The 14,887-nt window shown below is 44.6% G+C and overlaps 1 non-coding gene and 1 pseudogene across 1 annotated transcript; one reads left to right on the top strand and one right to left on the bottom strand.

Moving 5' to 3' along the window:
• LOC129473563 (uncharacterized) overlaps positions 1-14,887 on the bottom strand; it is a 687,223-nt pseudogene that overhangs the window by 58,603 nt on the left and 613,733 nt on the right.
• TRNAV-AAC (transfer RNA valine (anticodon AAC)) lies at positions 13,403-13,475 on the top strand. The gene has a single exon. It is a non-coding gene; the product is annotated as a tRNA-Val (tRNA).

The raw sequence follows: 14,887 nt of genomic DNA on the forward strand, positions 1-14,887 counted from the left end.
AATTTGATCCCCATTCTGCTGCCAGGCTAGGAGAGTATGATAAAGCTTTTCGATGGCCTCGCCAAAGGCTATTCCAAGGGGAAGAAGTAAAATCAATTGGTTATGCCAGGGCCAAGGGCCCTGCTCTATGAAATCATCAATATTGCATGTAAACAGTATTGTATCATCCAATTCCCCCTTCTGGAGTTTGGATAGCCATGAGCCTGGGGCCACCCTGCACAAGGCTGTGACAGCTTTATGTCCTGATTGCCAAGGGCACAATGGAAGCTTAGGCAAACCACCCTGGATGGGAAAAGAGCCTAGAATGCTAGACACCAACCAAATAAGGAAAGATTCCAGCTTGTGGGCGTGGCGATCTACAGCCGTAGCTTGTTGGATCACCCTGAACTTCTGCTGCAACACTGGGTTGTGAGCCAATCTACCCAGGCTGTGCCATTCTTTTCATGACAGCAGAATGTTCTGCCACTCCTCATCAACTACCTGAGATAGCCAAGAAAACATGTCTTCTCTTGGTTTTTGCCCATAGCTGTCCTTGAGATCACTAATTTGTCTTTCTGTGAAGGAGAGCATTTTGATGGTTTCTTGCTGAGCTACCCCAACATTCTTGCACTGCTGGGTAAAGATGGGCTGCATCATGTCCATTCATTCCTTCTTAAGTGCCTCAGAGACTTTTCTTATAACCTCTTGGGTGTCTTAGCATCTGAGTATCCATTTCCCAAGATCTCCATCCTGGAGAATGAGCAATCACATATGTGTCCCAAAGCTAGGGGACAGAGTTTCACACTCCTCTGTTTCCACATTCCTTTCTCTCTGCCTCAATCCATGCAGCCAGCTCATTCACATCTGTGGGGAGGTGACATATGTCCCAATTATCATTCCTCCTTCCCCATAAAACATCCTGCAGCAAGTCTGGCTCCTGCACCCCCAGACTGACCTCTCTTCCCTGGACTGGGTACTGAAGGGCATTGCCCCTCCCTCTTAGCCCATAAGTGGTGGTTCTGTCAGACCAGACCATGCTGCTATACCAATTTTATGAAGCAGGTTCACTAATTACCAGTCCCAAAGGAGAACTCTCACTGCGTGAAGAATAGCAAAAATCATCACTATGCTAACCACCAGGAATCAGAACATTTCCATCCACAGCATCCTGGGCTGCAGTTTTACTAATTGCCTCAGTCAGATGAGACAGAATACATTCACCTGCCACAAATTATATGAATCAGGTTTATTGTTCATAGATAGGCAGTAAGAGACAACAGAAGCCCAAGATGCACAGCAAGCCAGTCCCCCAAGGTTCAAGAAACGGGCCAGGGTGGATGGAGTCTCCACTGCATGCTCCCCATTTGCACCACAGCTAAGGGACCCTGAAAGGTAACCCACCCTGGGTTATATACCTCAGGGGCAACAAGATATGCTGGGCAAAGCTTTGAAGGACATCTTTTTAGGGAAGGCAATCCAGGGCCCTATCTCAGCTTCTGTACCCTTGGTCTCCAATGCCAGGAGTGAGGATGCAGAAGGGACCCCATGGGGAAGGAGAGATTGGGGGAGGCAATTTCTCCTCTCCCCTCTTTCTCACCCCTTGTACATTAAACTCCTCCTTGCCCCCATGCTGGGGGGCACTTGGAGGCTTTCTCCGGGGAAGGGTTTTTAGCTTGAACTTTAAAGACCTGGGTGGATCAGGAAGAAGGACCCTGTACTTCTGTCCTTAATCAGATGAGGGCCAGGCAGGTGAGAATCTTATATTCAGGCATAGCCTGGAGGACCGAACCCACAGAATGATAATGGCGCAAAGTACCACGAAAGAGTGGAGGAAAAGTCTCTCGGACTGCACCCTAGGGTTTCATTTCTGCAAACAGATGACTGGGCCCCTGTTCATCCCCAACCTCACTGGGAGATTAGGCCTAAGAGGAGGGGATAACACCACTTTCACATGTCCTTGTTGAACAGCTCTCACATACTGGAGCAGCTGCGAGTCGATGGGTGTCTGATATCTGAATATGATTTATCCAAATTCACTCACATTTCGGATGTGGATTTGTTTTCCAAGGGAATGTTGAGATTGCCACCATTAAACGAAACTCAGTTACTTGCCTAACGTGACAAAGACCTTCTTGACCCAACTCTAGTCAGCCTCCTTTATAAGTATTGAAAGCCCAGACCTTGGGTTTTTTATTTGATTCACTTATTCCAGTTTTAGCAAGAATCCTGCTAAGTTTAGTGAAAATTCTCCACCCTTGGTCTGATCAACCTAGATATTTTATCAAATTCCTTATGTCTCACCTTGATATCTTATTACCCTGGCCTCCTGGCCTGTCTTTTGTATGTATGTGTGTGTGTGTGTGTGTGTGTGTGTTGTTGTTGTTGTTGTTGTTGTTGTTGTTTGCTTGTTTGTTTTTGAGATGGAGTTTTGCTCTTGTTGCCCAGGCTGGAGTGCAATGGCGCAATCTCGGCTCACCGCAACCTCCGCCTCCCAGGTTCAAGCGACTCTCCTGCCTCAGGCTCTCGAGGAGCAGGGATTACAGGCATGCGCCATCACTCCTGGCTAACTTTGTATTTTTAGTAGAGAAACGGTTTCTCCATGTTGGTCAGGCTGGTTTCGAACTCACAACCTCAGGTGATCCCCCCACCTCGGCCTCCCAAAGTGCTGGGATTACAGGCGTGAGCCACTGTGCCCGGCCTTCCTGGCCTGTCTTTAGCAAAAAAAAAAAAAAAAAAAAAAAAAAAAAAAAAAAAAAAAAAAAAAAAAACAAACAAACAAACAAACAAAAAAAAAAACTGTTGGATCAGTTTAGCAAAGAATTACCTTACTTCTTAGTAATTTTTCAGCCACTAACCCCTGAGCTGATCCTTTGCTGTGAATCTCCACTTGTTCTTTTGTATTTGGAGTTGAGCCCGATCTGCCCTACTGCAAAACTCCATTATAGTAGTCCCCTTGAATAAAATCTGCATTACCATGTTTAGCTAGTGTCATGAATAATTTTTTCTTTAAAAAACACAACAGCACGAATCAATTCTAATAAATCAAAAAACACTAAAGAAAAAAGGTATAATCTAATTGGCTTACAGTAATGGATAGCTGAAATAATATGAATTGATGGCATATAACCAATTAGTAATAAAAAGTAAATTAATTTTATTTCAGATATGCTTTAAATTCCAAAAAAGCATAGGAGAAGGAAGAGACTTCTTATCTGGATACAAATATTTTAATGTAACCAAATAACTAAATTTTATTAAACAAGTATGAAATTTAACCTAATTTATGAGTAAAAACATATGCCAAAAAGAGTAAACTGGGATGCATCAATCTCCTGAGAATTTGAGACACAAATAGTTTTAAACACATATGAAAATGGGTACTTCTAATAACAAATAGGTAATAAAGGAATGTGACTTTTAGAAATAAGTCCACTTAAATACCATCTGTGAACAATACATTCTTCAAACTCTTTCAGAGCTGCCTGTCCTCCGAATGGATGAGAGGCACCTACCCGCCAAGGGTTCAGGTGACATCACAAGAAATGGCGCGGATCCTTACTGCCTTGTGCCTTGGCTTCCGCATCAGCGAACTCCGCCTTCGGTCTTCCAGGCAGCCAGTACTGCTTAGTCGGTAGCAGTGGCCCCACCAGCCCAGCCCCACAGTCCCTGGGTCTCCAGTCTTTGGCTCCTAACAACCCTACCTGAGCTGTGGCGCTTGGGCCCAACTCCTCACCCGGATGCAGTGGGTTAGGGGTTGGAGGAACAGACTGACTTGAGCTCGGAGTCCTGAGCCCAGACCTTCCAGGCCGGGGCAGTCCAAGGCAGTCCAAGTTTGGAGACCCAGTCCCTTCTCCGTTTCCAGATCTGCGAAATTCAGTAAAGCTATATCCAGGTGACCAGCAGGGGCCACGCGGCACTGAGAATGCAGAGAATCATGAGAGCCACTCTCCTTCCTCGAGCCCAGATCCCAACAGTCACCAGAACACTGCGGATCCCACTTTCTGCTCCCCAACGACAGTTACCTCGGCAAGTCAAGACCCCAGCCATTGTCGTCACCAGCGGAGAGAGGCAGAGGGAGATTTGGCTACAAAGAAAAAGAAGACAATGTGATCTTGAATCAGGATGCTACGCTGGTGACTTGGAAAATGGGAGGAGGAGGCCGGGCGCGGTGCCTCACGCCTGTAATCCCAGCACTTTGGGAGGCCGAGGCGGGCGGATCACGAGGACAGGAGATCGAGACCATCCTGGCTAACACGGTGAAACCCCGTCTCTACTAAAAATACAAAAAATTAGCTGGGCGTGGTGGCGGGTGCCTGTAATCCCAGCTACGGGAGGCTGAGGCAGGAGAATGGGGTGAACTCGGGAGGCGGAGCTTGCAGTGAGCCGAGATCACTCCACTGCACTCCAGCCTGGGCGACAGAGCGAGACTCCGTCTCAAAAAAAAAAAAAAAAAAAAAAAAAAAAAAAAAAAAAAAAGAGAAAAGAAAAGAAAGAAAATGGGAGGGAGAGCTATGAGCCAAGGAATGTCCCTGCAGAACCTGGAAAGTCCAAGGAAAGCTGCTTCTCCTCTGGTGCTTCTGGAGGGTGTCAGACACCGTTTGACATTTTCATTTCCACCGAAACTGATTGCAGATTTCTGACCCCTAGACCTGTAAGGGAATAAAGACATATTGTTTTAAGCACCAGACCTGAGTTTAAGAGACCTTGAGTTGAGTTTAGTGAAACAAATTACCCAAGCTGAAGTAGAGAGCGAGAGAGGGAGAGAGAGAGACCCGTAAGGAGATATTTCTGCCCAGTTTCCATTTCGCGTGGGTGGCACACGTGACAACCACTGCATTACAAAAACCACCATTCACCCAAGAGCTATCTTTAAAATTTAAAATGGACATTTCCTGAATGGCTCACGTTCAGTATTGTGAAATTATTTTTTCTTTTAGAGCATTTTCATATTTGTGGCCCTTTTTTTCTTTCCTTATATATTCCATTCACCAAAACCAACAATACCCAAAATCCATGATTCAAAACCAAGGAGGGCTTTCACCCAGTGACCCACATCCTCACAAATACCGTGTCATGATGTCAAGAAACTTCAGGCAGAATAAGGAGGAATTTTATTTCAAGACCATTGTCCATTCTGTGCTATGCCTTTTTCTGTATCCTTCCAACACACTCAAACATTAACCTCTTGATTATAGAAAAAAAGACTTTCTAGAAACCAGGACCCCAAGGGAGGGGCTTTGGAGACCTTTAGCATTTTCTGTCAAGGAAACGCTTTGCCATAAGAGACTGTGGAGTGAGGTGGGGTGAGGGGGCCACCTGTGATCATTATCTTCCTGGCCAGCAAGAGGGCAGGGGACTGAGTGTAATCAGGTGTCTTCCAAGAGGTGGCAAGTGTGCCAATCATATAATTTAACTTAGTTTCTTCCCCTCCTCACACAATTTGCCACCATTCCCTCTGGCGTTAGTCATTCGGCTACTGCCTCGTCCACTGTATTTTGTGTAACTCTGTAATTTTAATTTTGGTATTGTACTATACATCCTGATATACATTTTGTTTCTTAGATTTTACTTTGCACTGAAAAATCCACCTGTTTTTGGTATATATATATCTCTGCTTCATTAGTTGTGACTCCTGCAGAGCATGAAACTTCACACAAACTTGTATTCACTGCAGTACTTACTCATTCTGGTGATGGACATGCAGGTTGCCCCAACTCTCTGCTTCCTGAAATTGCTGCAATGACTAGATTCTATGAAGCCACTACAGAGCTAAGCTGGAATTTCATTCAGAGACATTCGTAGAAGTGGGATTGCTGGGTACTCATCAAAAAGGCTATACAGAAATAAACACTTGTTTAATGCCCATACAGTGAAATCTAAGACCTAGATTGTTAAGATTAAGATCGTACCTTTATTTCATGTAGAAATTCATACCTGTAAGATTTTTAGTATGACAAATCAAAACACAGGAAGTACACCTAACTCACACTGGTCTCAGAAAAATTCCCAGGGGAAAGTGCCTTGAGGTAAATCTAAAATAATGAGTAAACTTATGGTAAAGAATGAAGGATTTGGGAGAATCACCTAAATGAATGAAAATTAGACATGCATGAAATGTCCTCCCTTAGTAATTGAATCTGTCAGCAGTGACCTAAACCTGTGAATCCAGAGAGCTTACATGGCTCTGTCACTCCCACAACCCTCATGGCCTGATTTCAGCCCTTTGGGGAGAGTTTTGATTGGCTCTAGGGCTTCCTAAGGGATGCAGGATAAATTCTCTGACTTTAACACCTTCTCTGTGGATTTTTCTGGACCAAATCCACAGAAGTGAAACACTAGAAACTTCCTTCTTCAGTTCTTTGAATTCAGTTTTAAGATCAGTGATATTTTTCTGTGAGGAAGCTGCCTCTCTTTTTATTTAGACAGAGGTACAAGGCAGGAAAAGACTTTTTCTTTTCCCTTTTTTTTCTGTTTCCTTAAAACACACAAGATTAAGCTCAGGCATTCTCTTTATCAAACTCTTCCTGTAGCTGAAAGAGGGTCTGGCTGATTGTCACTTGTAGAAAAAAGCCAAAAGAACAAGAATGAGGCCGGGTGTGGTGGCTCATGCCTGTAATCCCAGGACTTTGGGAGGCTGAGGCAGATGGATCACGAACTCAGGAGTTCGAGACCAGCCTGGCCTATATGGTGAAACCCTGTCTCTACTAAAAATACAAAAACTAGCTGGGTGTGCAGGCGTGCGCCTGTACACCCAGCTACTCGGGAGGCTGAGGCAGAAGAATCGCTTGAATCCAGGAGACGGGGCTTCAGTGAGCTGAGACCATGCCACTGCACTCTAGCCTGGGCGACAGAGTGAGACTCCGTCTCAAAAAAAAAAGAAAAAAAAAAGAATGAGGTGTAATTAAAAATAGAGTGAGTTTTATTATCCATGCTAGCAATGGGGAGAGTGGCCAGCCAAAATTTGCCACTCTCCAATTTCTGGAGAGAGGCCAAGCATTTCAAGAAGAGGAGCTTGTAATGCAGAGGGGCAAGAGGCAGGAGGTGCCCAGTGGGTGTCTCATTCTGATGGCTTATCTTATTGTTTCACCTGGTGAAGGGGCCAGTGACATTGTAGGCCCAATCAAGTTACAAATTAATGACGGTCAATCTTGCAGATAATCTCTAGCCAAGAGTGAATATTGTCCTTGAATTAATCTCCTACTGGAGAGAGAATTCTGGAGAAGCCTGGTCTGCATCAGGATTCAGCCCCTGAAGCTTCTAAGGAAATATGTGACCAGATAAGTGGGCATGGTATGAGCTTAACAAGCATCCAGGTAAATAAATGAGCATAAGGCATGGAGGCATAAGATGCGAAAGGGAAGGCAGTTTTAATGCCCATTCCAAGGCAGTAATTCAAGACAAAAGAAAACACATCTGCAGTTTGTCTCAAAGCTATGTCTAGAAACTGGGGAGAAAGAAGGAAAGAAACAAAGTTTTTAAAACGTGGTTTGAAGCTAAGCTGCTTGGTTACATTCCAACCTTCTGCAAGATTTTGCTGTTTTTTGTTATTATTAAAACAAGTAATAGGCCAGGCGCAGTGGCTCACACCTGTAATCCTAGCACTTTGGGAGGCCAAGGCGGGCGGATCACCTGAGGTCAGGAGTTCGAAACCAGCCTGGCCTGAAACCCCATCTCTACTAAAAATACAAAAAAGTTATCCAGGCATGGTAGTGGGCTCCTGTGATCCCAGCTACTTGGGAGGCTGGGGCAGAAGAATTGCTTGAACGCGGGAGGCAGAGGTTGCAGTGAGCGGAGATCACACAGCTGCACTCCAAGCTGGGCAACAGAGTGAGACATCATCTCAAAAAAAAAAAAAAAAAAAAAGTAATCAGAGCCTGGGCAACATAGTGAGACCTCATCTCTACTACAAAAAAATAGAGACCAGCGTGGTGGTACTCATGGTTGTGCATGCCTGAAGCCCCAGCTACTTGGGAAGCTGAGGCAAGAAGACTGTTTGAGTCCAGGAGTTCAAGGCTACAGTGAGCTAAGATCGTGCCACTGCACTCCAACCTGGGTGACCAAGCAAGGCTTTTTCTCATTCATTCATTCATTCTTTCATAAGTACATACAGAAACGACAATAATTTGGATGGAGAGTTTATTGAAACAATTGGGTGAGGAGTTACATGTTGATTATAGAGGGAAAAAGAAAGTTACAGAATTGTCTTCTTTACTACAGTGAAACTTTAAATGACAAATTTTAAATGACACAATCTTAAATTGTGAAAGAGAAGAGAAATTGATTTGTTTCTAAGTGTCCACTCACCTATTTTATGAAAATCCTCTCTGTGCTTAGGGGTAAAGAGCAGACAATAGATTATCCAATTCTCTGCTTTGCTGAAAGCGGAACCCTCTTCCTTCTTAGAAATCCCTGAGAAAATTATCTTGGACGAAAACTCACAAGTCCAACTTTTGGTGTTTTAAGGAAGCCAGTCTCATTGGCGAGGCGGGGTCCTGCATGCCCCAGGTGCCTACTTAGATAGACACCATGGGAAAGTGGGGTGGGGCTCAGAGCAGGCAGGCAATTGCAGAGCATGGCCGGAGAGGAGGGCGCTCGTGATGAGTGCTTCAGCTTGCTCAGGACAAAGGAAGGAGAACAGAGGTTCTTGAGATGGCTCTGGACGAAGGAGGGAGAATATAAGTTGTTTTATGTGTTTGATATCTAGGAGTGAGAAAAAAGTACAATGTTTCCACCCAGTTCTGAACTAAGGGCCTTTTGTGTGTTAGGCAAGTGTGATAACTACTATACCAAGGAAACATGTGGGTAGAATTCCCTCCAAGTGGAGGATGGTATGTGTATGTCTGGATAATCCATGTTTGGAAACATTTCCTGTTCACATTTTTTTTATTTGCCTGTAATCCTTTCATATCTCTCAGACTTTTCACTTATTAAAATCAACAATATCACATCCTGATTGATATTTGCCTACCACAAATGAGTAGCTGTGTTCACCAAATATATTTGCTAGATTGCCCGGCAACCTATTCATCACACCCAAAAGAACTAGAGACATCCCAAGTGCCAGCCATCACGTGAATAAGTTTGCACAGAATAATCAGTTCCAATAAGAAAGAACAATCTACAGCTATATGTATGAACCTCACAAACTTGACAAAAATAAAACAGACACAAAAGGGGACGCACTCTGTGGTTCCATTGATTTAAATTACAAAGCTAGCAAGACTCCCTTCAGCTGTTAGAAGTCAGAACAGTGGTTCCCTCTGGGAAGAGTGGGTAGTGACTAGAAAAGAACTGGAGATGCTGTTGAGCCATGTGCTGGTTAGGTGGGTATGTTCAGTTTAAGTAGAATCATCAAGATAGATATTTATATGAGGGAGAGATTGATTTTTTTGAACAAGGAATTGGCTTATGCAACTGTGGGCTGCCTAGTAAGTGCTAAATCCATAGGACAGGCTGTTAGAAAAGGCAGGCCATCAGGAAGGACAGACTGGAAACAATAAAGAAAACCAATGAAACCAAAAGTTGGCTCTTTGAAAAGTTCACTGAAATTGACAAACATTTAGCAAGATTGACTAAGGGGAAAAGAAGACTCAGATTACTAAACTCAGAAATTAAAGTGGAGACATTACTACCAATTTTGCAGAAATAAGAAAGGATTATTAAAGAATACTATGGACAATTATATGCCAGCAAATTGGATAACCTAGATGAAGTGGACAACCTTCTAAAAGCACACAATCTACCAAAATTTAATCATAAATAAGCAGAAATCTGCATAGACCTATAACTGGTAAAAATATTGAAGAAGTAATCTGTAATATCCCAACAAAGAAAAGTCCAGAACCAGATGGCTTCACTATTGAATTCTACCAAATTTAAAGAATTAACACCCATCTTTCAAATTTAAAGAATTAACACCCATCTTTCTCACATTCTTCCACAAAATCAAAGAGGAGGGAATATTTCCAACTCATTTTATGAGGCTAGCATTATCCTGATACTAAAGCTAGACAGAGACATTACAGAAAATAAAAACTACTGACCAATATCCCTTATGAATATTCACGCAAAATTCCTCAACAAAATACTAGCAAACTGAATTTAGCAAAATATTGAAAGGTTTATACACCATAACCAAGTAGGATTTGTTCCTGGAATGTGAGGATGATTCAGCATACAAAAGTCAATGAAATACATACCACATTAACTGAATGAAGGGAAAAAAAAACTATAATAATCTTAACTGATACAGAAAAAGTACTTGACAAAATTCAGCACCTTTTTGCCAGGTGCAGTGGCTCACACCTGTAATCCCAGCACTGTGGGAGGCTGAGTCAGGCAGATCACTGGAACTCAGGAGTTCGGAGGGGGAAAAAAACCAAGCCTGCCCGCTCTGAGCCCCACCCCCCATTCCCCATGGTGTCTGAGTAGGCGCCCAGGGCGAGCAGGATCCCCCTCACAGGCGAGACTGGCTTCCTTGGAAAACCAATAGTCGGACTTGCAAGTTTTCCTCCAAGATAATTTTCTCAGGGACTTCTAAATGTGGTGTTGTACGCCTATGATCCTCGCTACTCGGCAGGATGAAGTCGAAGGATTGCTTGAGCCCTGGAGGTCCAAGCTGTAGTGAGCCGAGATCGCGGCCACTGCACTCCAGCTTGGGTGACAGAGCAAGACCCTATCAAAACAAACAAAACACACACACACACACACACACACACGCACACACACACACACACAATTTAAACAAGGAATAGAAGGAAACTTCCTCAACATGATAATGCCCAATTATGAAAAACATACAACTAATATCATTCTCAACAGCGAAAGACTGAAAATTTTTCTCCTACAATCAGGAATAATGGGTGCCCACTTTCACCATGTTATTTAGCACAATATTGGCAAGGAAAAAGTAAAATTATCTATGTTCACAGATAACATGACTTTTTTTTGAGAGATGGGATCTCTTTTTGTCACCCAGGCTGGGGTGCAGCAGAGCAATTATGCCTCGCTGCAGCCTCGACTTCCCTGGTTCAAGCGATTACCCTGCATCATCCTCCGGAGTAGCTGGGACCACAGGGGCCTGCCACCACGCCCGGCTAATAAAAAAAATTTTAGAGACTAGGGTCTCGCTATGTTGCCCAGGCTGGTCTCGAACTCCTGGACTCAGGCGATCCTCCTGCCTTGGCCTCCCAAAGTGCTGGGATTACCGGTGTGAGCCACCAAGCCCGGCCGTGACACGATTTTTATATATAGAAAACCCTGAAAATTACACACACACACACAAACTGTTACAGCAAATAAATTCAGCTAAACAATGATAAACAACCACATGAGTTCCGGCAGAGAGCGCGGTGGGAAGCGGAGCGCGGCCAGCTGCTCTGGGGCCCTGCAGACCCTCTGATCCTGGACCTGAGGAGGAGGCGGGGGCCCGGCCCCGCGGCGGCCTCTGCTCTGCAGGCTCCCAGAGTCCTTGCTGTGTCTCCCACCGGCCAGGCCCAGGCCTGAGGCAGCGTCGAACCTCTCTTCCCCTCCCACCTCGTGACCTGGTGGCCGTCTGGTCTTCCAGAAAACCCTGCCGGGCCTAGACTAAGTCCCCGCTGGCCGCCAGGACGCAGCGCCTTTGTGTGGCGGCGGGTGTCTGGGGAGGGAAGAATCGCGTGGAGGCTGCCGGGGTGTGCAGGGACCGGAAAGGCGGAGCTGGGGATGCAGGTTCGGTCGCCTCTTTAGGCCACTGCGCCACGCAGATTGGGTCCAGAAGGTGCCGTTAAGTTTCTTCCCAGAAACTGTCAAGGTGGTGGTATGTTTCTTGCCTTTGCACTTTTATTGTACTAAAATCAACGGCCAAATTCTACTATTTATAGCAATCAAAGTATTCACCCATGCGCCCAATTTCTTTGCAAATGCCAAGCAAGAAAACCTCAGGTAGATGGAGGGAGCAGATCATTTGACTTTTTTTTTCTTTAATTTCACTATAGTGTCCTCCTCCACACATACTAGGGTGAAGTTTTGTTTTTTAAGATGAAACAAATTTGTCATTAATGAAAGCATTGTCAAAATCTTACTTCTCAAAGGTCCTCAGCTTCTGAATCACCTGGAAGCTTCTAAAAATTAAGACTTGTGGGCCATACCAGAGACTCTCTGCACTAGAAGGGGGTATGGCAGGGAATCTTAGGAATAGTCCACCTGGAGAATCACTAGCATAAGTTCTGGGCCTCACATTCCCTCAGAAGAGTCCCATGAACCTGTGGTCAGCAGCTTAGGGCTGGTCTTCTTTGCTGATCTGAGGGACAATGGGAAGCTTAGGACTCCCTGCATGGCATCTCTCCCACCCAGTGGAGAACAGCTCAACACATTTCCTCATTAACTGCAAAGTTAAATGGAAGCATATGCTATGAAAATGCCACAAAAAGCTGTTGCTAGATGAAAATGTCAAAATTTGCTTTAAATTATCATGGGGGCTTGGCAGAGGGAGGAGAGACTAATTGTTGAAGTAGGATCGTGGAAATAAGGAGGTCCATAATATTCTCTATAATCCTTTTTTGTCATAAACAGGGGTTTATAAAACTACCTAGTATAGCATGGTGGTCAAGAACACCAGTTCTGGAGACAAACACACCTGGTGGTGTCCCTTCCCAGCTAGCATAACCTCAGCACATTGTTCAAGCCTTAACTTGCTCAAATGTAAACCCGAAATGACAAGGATAGATCTTGACTCAGGAGGCTTGACAAGGCTAAAAGTAATACTAAAAATAAAAGCAGTAGCTACTTCTGTAAGTTGAGCACTGTCTGAAACATTTCAGGGAGTTTTTCTTAATTGAGTTTATGATAATTCTATGAGGTAGATACTGTATCCATATCCATTTTACCAGCACAGACAGAGTCATGAAGAAGCCAAATAGCTTGCCTGAAACCCTACACGTGATGAGAAAGTGGCAGAGGAAGGAACTGTACTCAGATATTTTGGCTCCAAAGATCCCTGCCAGATCTGCCCTGCCAGTTCATAAGGACTAAGGAGATGCCTCCTCTCTATACTACCATCCAAATGCTTCGCAATCAGTATTTTTTAAAGTATAAAACATTGAGAAGAACATCTAAATACTAGAAATAGGTTTAAAAATTAGTTCATAGATTCATAGATGCATAAATCTTAACAAATTACCTTTCCAAAATTAATTCTATGCCTCTTCTTTATATAAGTAACTACTAGGAAATAGTTTATTATACAAAAAAGTACAAACCAATTATTTATCAAATGTTCCTCAACTTAAATTAGGACATCGAGTTTTTATATTGTAAATAGCAAATGTAAAAGTGTGCAATTCACCATAATCAAAAAAAATTATTGGGGGGGGTGGGTGGAGGGAAAGGGGGAGAATTCATGACTAGTCTTTTAAGTGAGAAAGAAGAACGGCTGCCACACGCGGTTTCCGTAGTGTAGTGGTTATCACGTTCGCCTAACACGCGAAAGGTCCCCGGTTCAAAACCGGGCGGAAACAAGGGGTGTAACTTTTTATTCCACCGCGAGTTGTGCTTTTGAGTATTTTCATTTGAACCAATAGAATCTTTGCGTTTTGCCGAGCACGTGAACCCTCAACTTCTGTACTCCTTCCGTCACCCAGCGACGTGGCGCTGAATCCCGCGTCACACCTTTCTCTACCCCACGCCGAATCTTCACCCTCATCCTCCTTTTCTGATCTCCGTCTGAGTGGCCCCAGTGGTGTCAATCCCAATAGGCACTGCAGTCCCAGAACTCCACCCGCCTGCACCTCGCAGGTGAGACTGGCTTTCTTGGAATCCAGAGAGCAGCACTTGCGGGTTTTTCGTGGAGGGAGTTTCCTCGGGGATTTCTAAGGAACAGCGCTTCGCTTTGAGCCCTTCGGGGAATTGGACTTGCTCTTTTTTTGCTGAAGCACAGAGAGGAAACACTTTTTTTTTTTTGAGACAGAGTTTCGCTCTTGTTGCCCAGGCTGGAGTGCAGTGGCACGATCTCGGCTCACTGCAACCCCCGCCTCCCTGGTTCAAGCGATTCTCCTGCCTCAGCCTCCCGAGTAGCTGGGATTACCACCACGCTCGACTAATTTTTGTATTTTTAGTAGAGATGGGGTTTCGCCGTGTTGGCCAGGCTTGTCTCGAACTCCTGACCTCAGGTGATCCACCCCCTTCGGCCTCCCAAAGTGCTGGGATTACAGGTGTGAGCCTCCGCGCCCAGCCAAAACAGAATTTTTGACAGCTCTTAAACTTTCACCATGGATTGTGCACTTGAACAAGGATATAAAAGTGTGTTTGAATACGAACCAATAAAAAGAAATTCAGCATTTTTCTCTTCTGTCCGGTTATCTATTTATTACCTCTCAGCTCCAAAATCACTTTTCCTTGCTCCATAACAATGGAACGGAGCTAGGCCCTTTAAGTATTTTCTTTCCCAGTTTAGCTCAATGTTAAGTTTTGTCAATAGAGGGCGATGGAGAGACATTGCTGGAGGAAATAATCTCTCGCGTTACTGTGCACAGTGGCCTGGCTCCCACAGCCTGAGCAGTTTCCCTAGTAGGAACCTCCTGCAGTGCATGGGAACTTCCTTTAGAGCATCTCTGGTAACAGACTTCCCCATGAACAGTTTTCCTTGGTACTCTAGATGGCACATGACCTGCACCTTCCGCTGGAGCACTTTTTTTCTACCCTCCCAACCTGGATGCAGGTCTAGATCTCAGCCCTGGTGGGGAAGAGAATACTTCTTTGTGTGCTCGATCTCAGCCCTCTGCCCTAGGGGTGGTAGCTGCTTCTTATATGGGCCAGGCTGGTCTGGAACCCCTGACCTGAGCTGATCCGCCCACCTCGGCCTCCCAAAGTGCTGGGATTACAGGCATGAGCCACTGCGCAAAGGTGACACATTTCTTTCACTAATATTTAT

Source organism: Symphalangus syndactylus, chromosome 23 (genome assembly GCF_028878055.3).
Source record: "Symphalangus syndactylus isolate Jambi chromosome 23, NHGRI_mSymSyn1-v2.1_pri, whole genome shotgun sequence".
Classification (NCBI taxonomy): Eukaryota; Metazoa; Chordata; class Mammalia; order Primates; family Hylobatidae; genus Symphalangus; species Symphalangus syndactylus.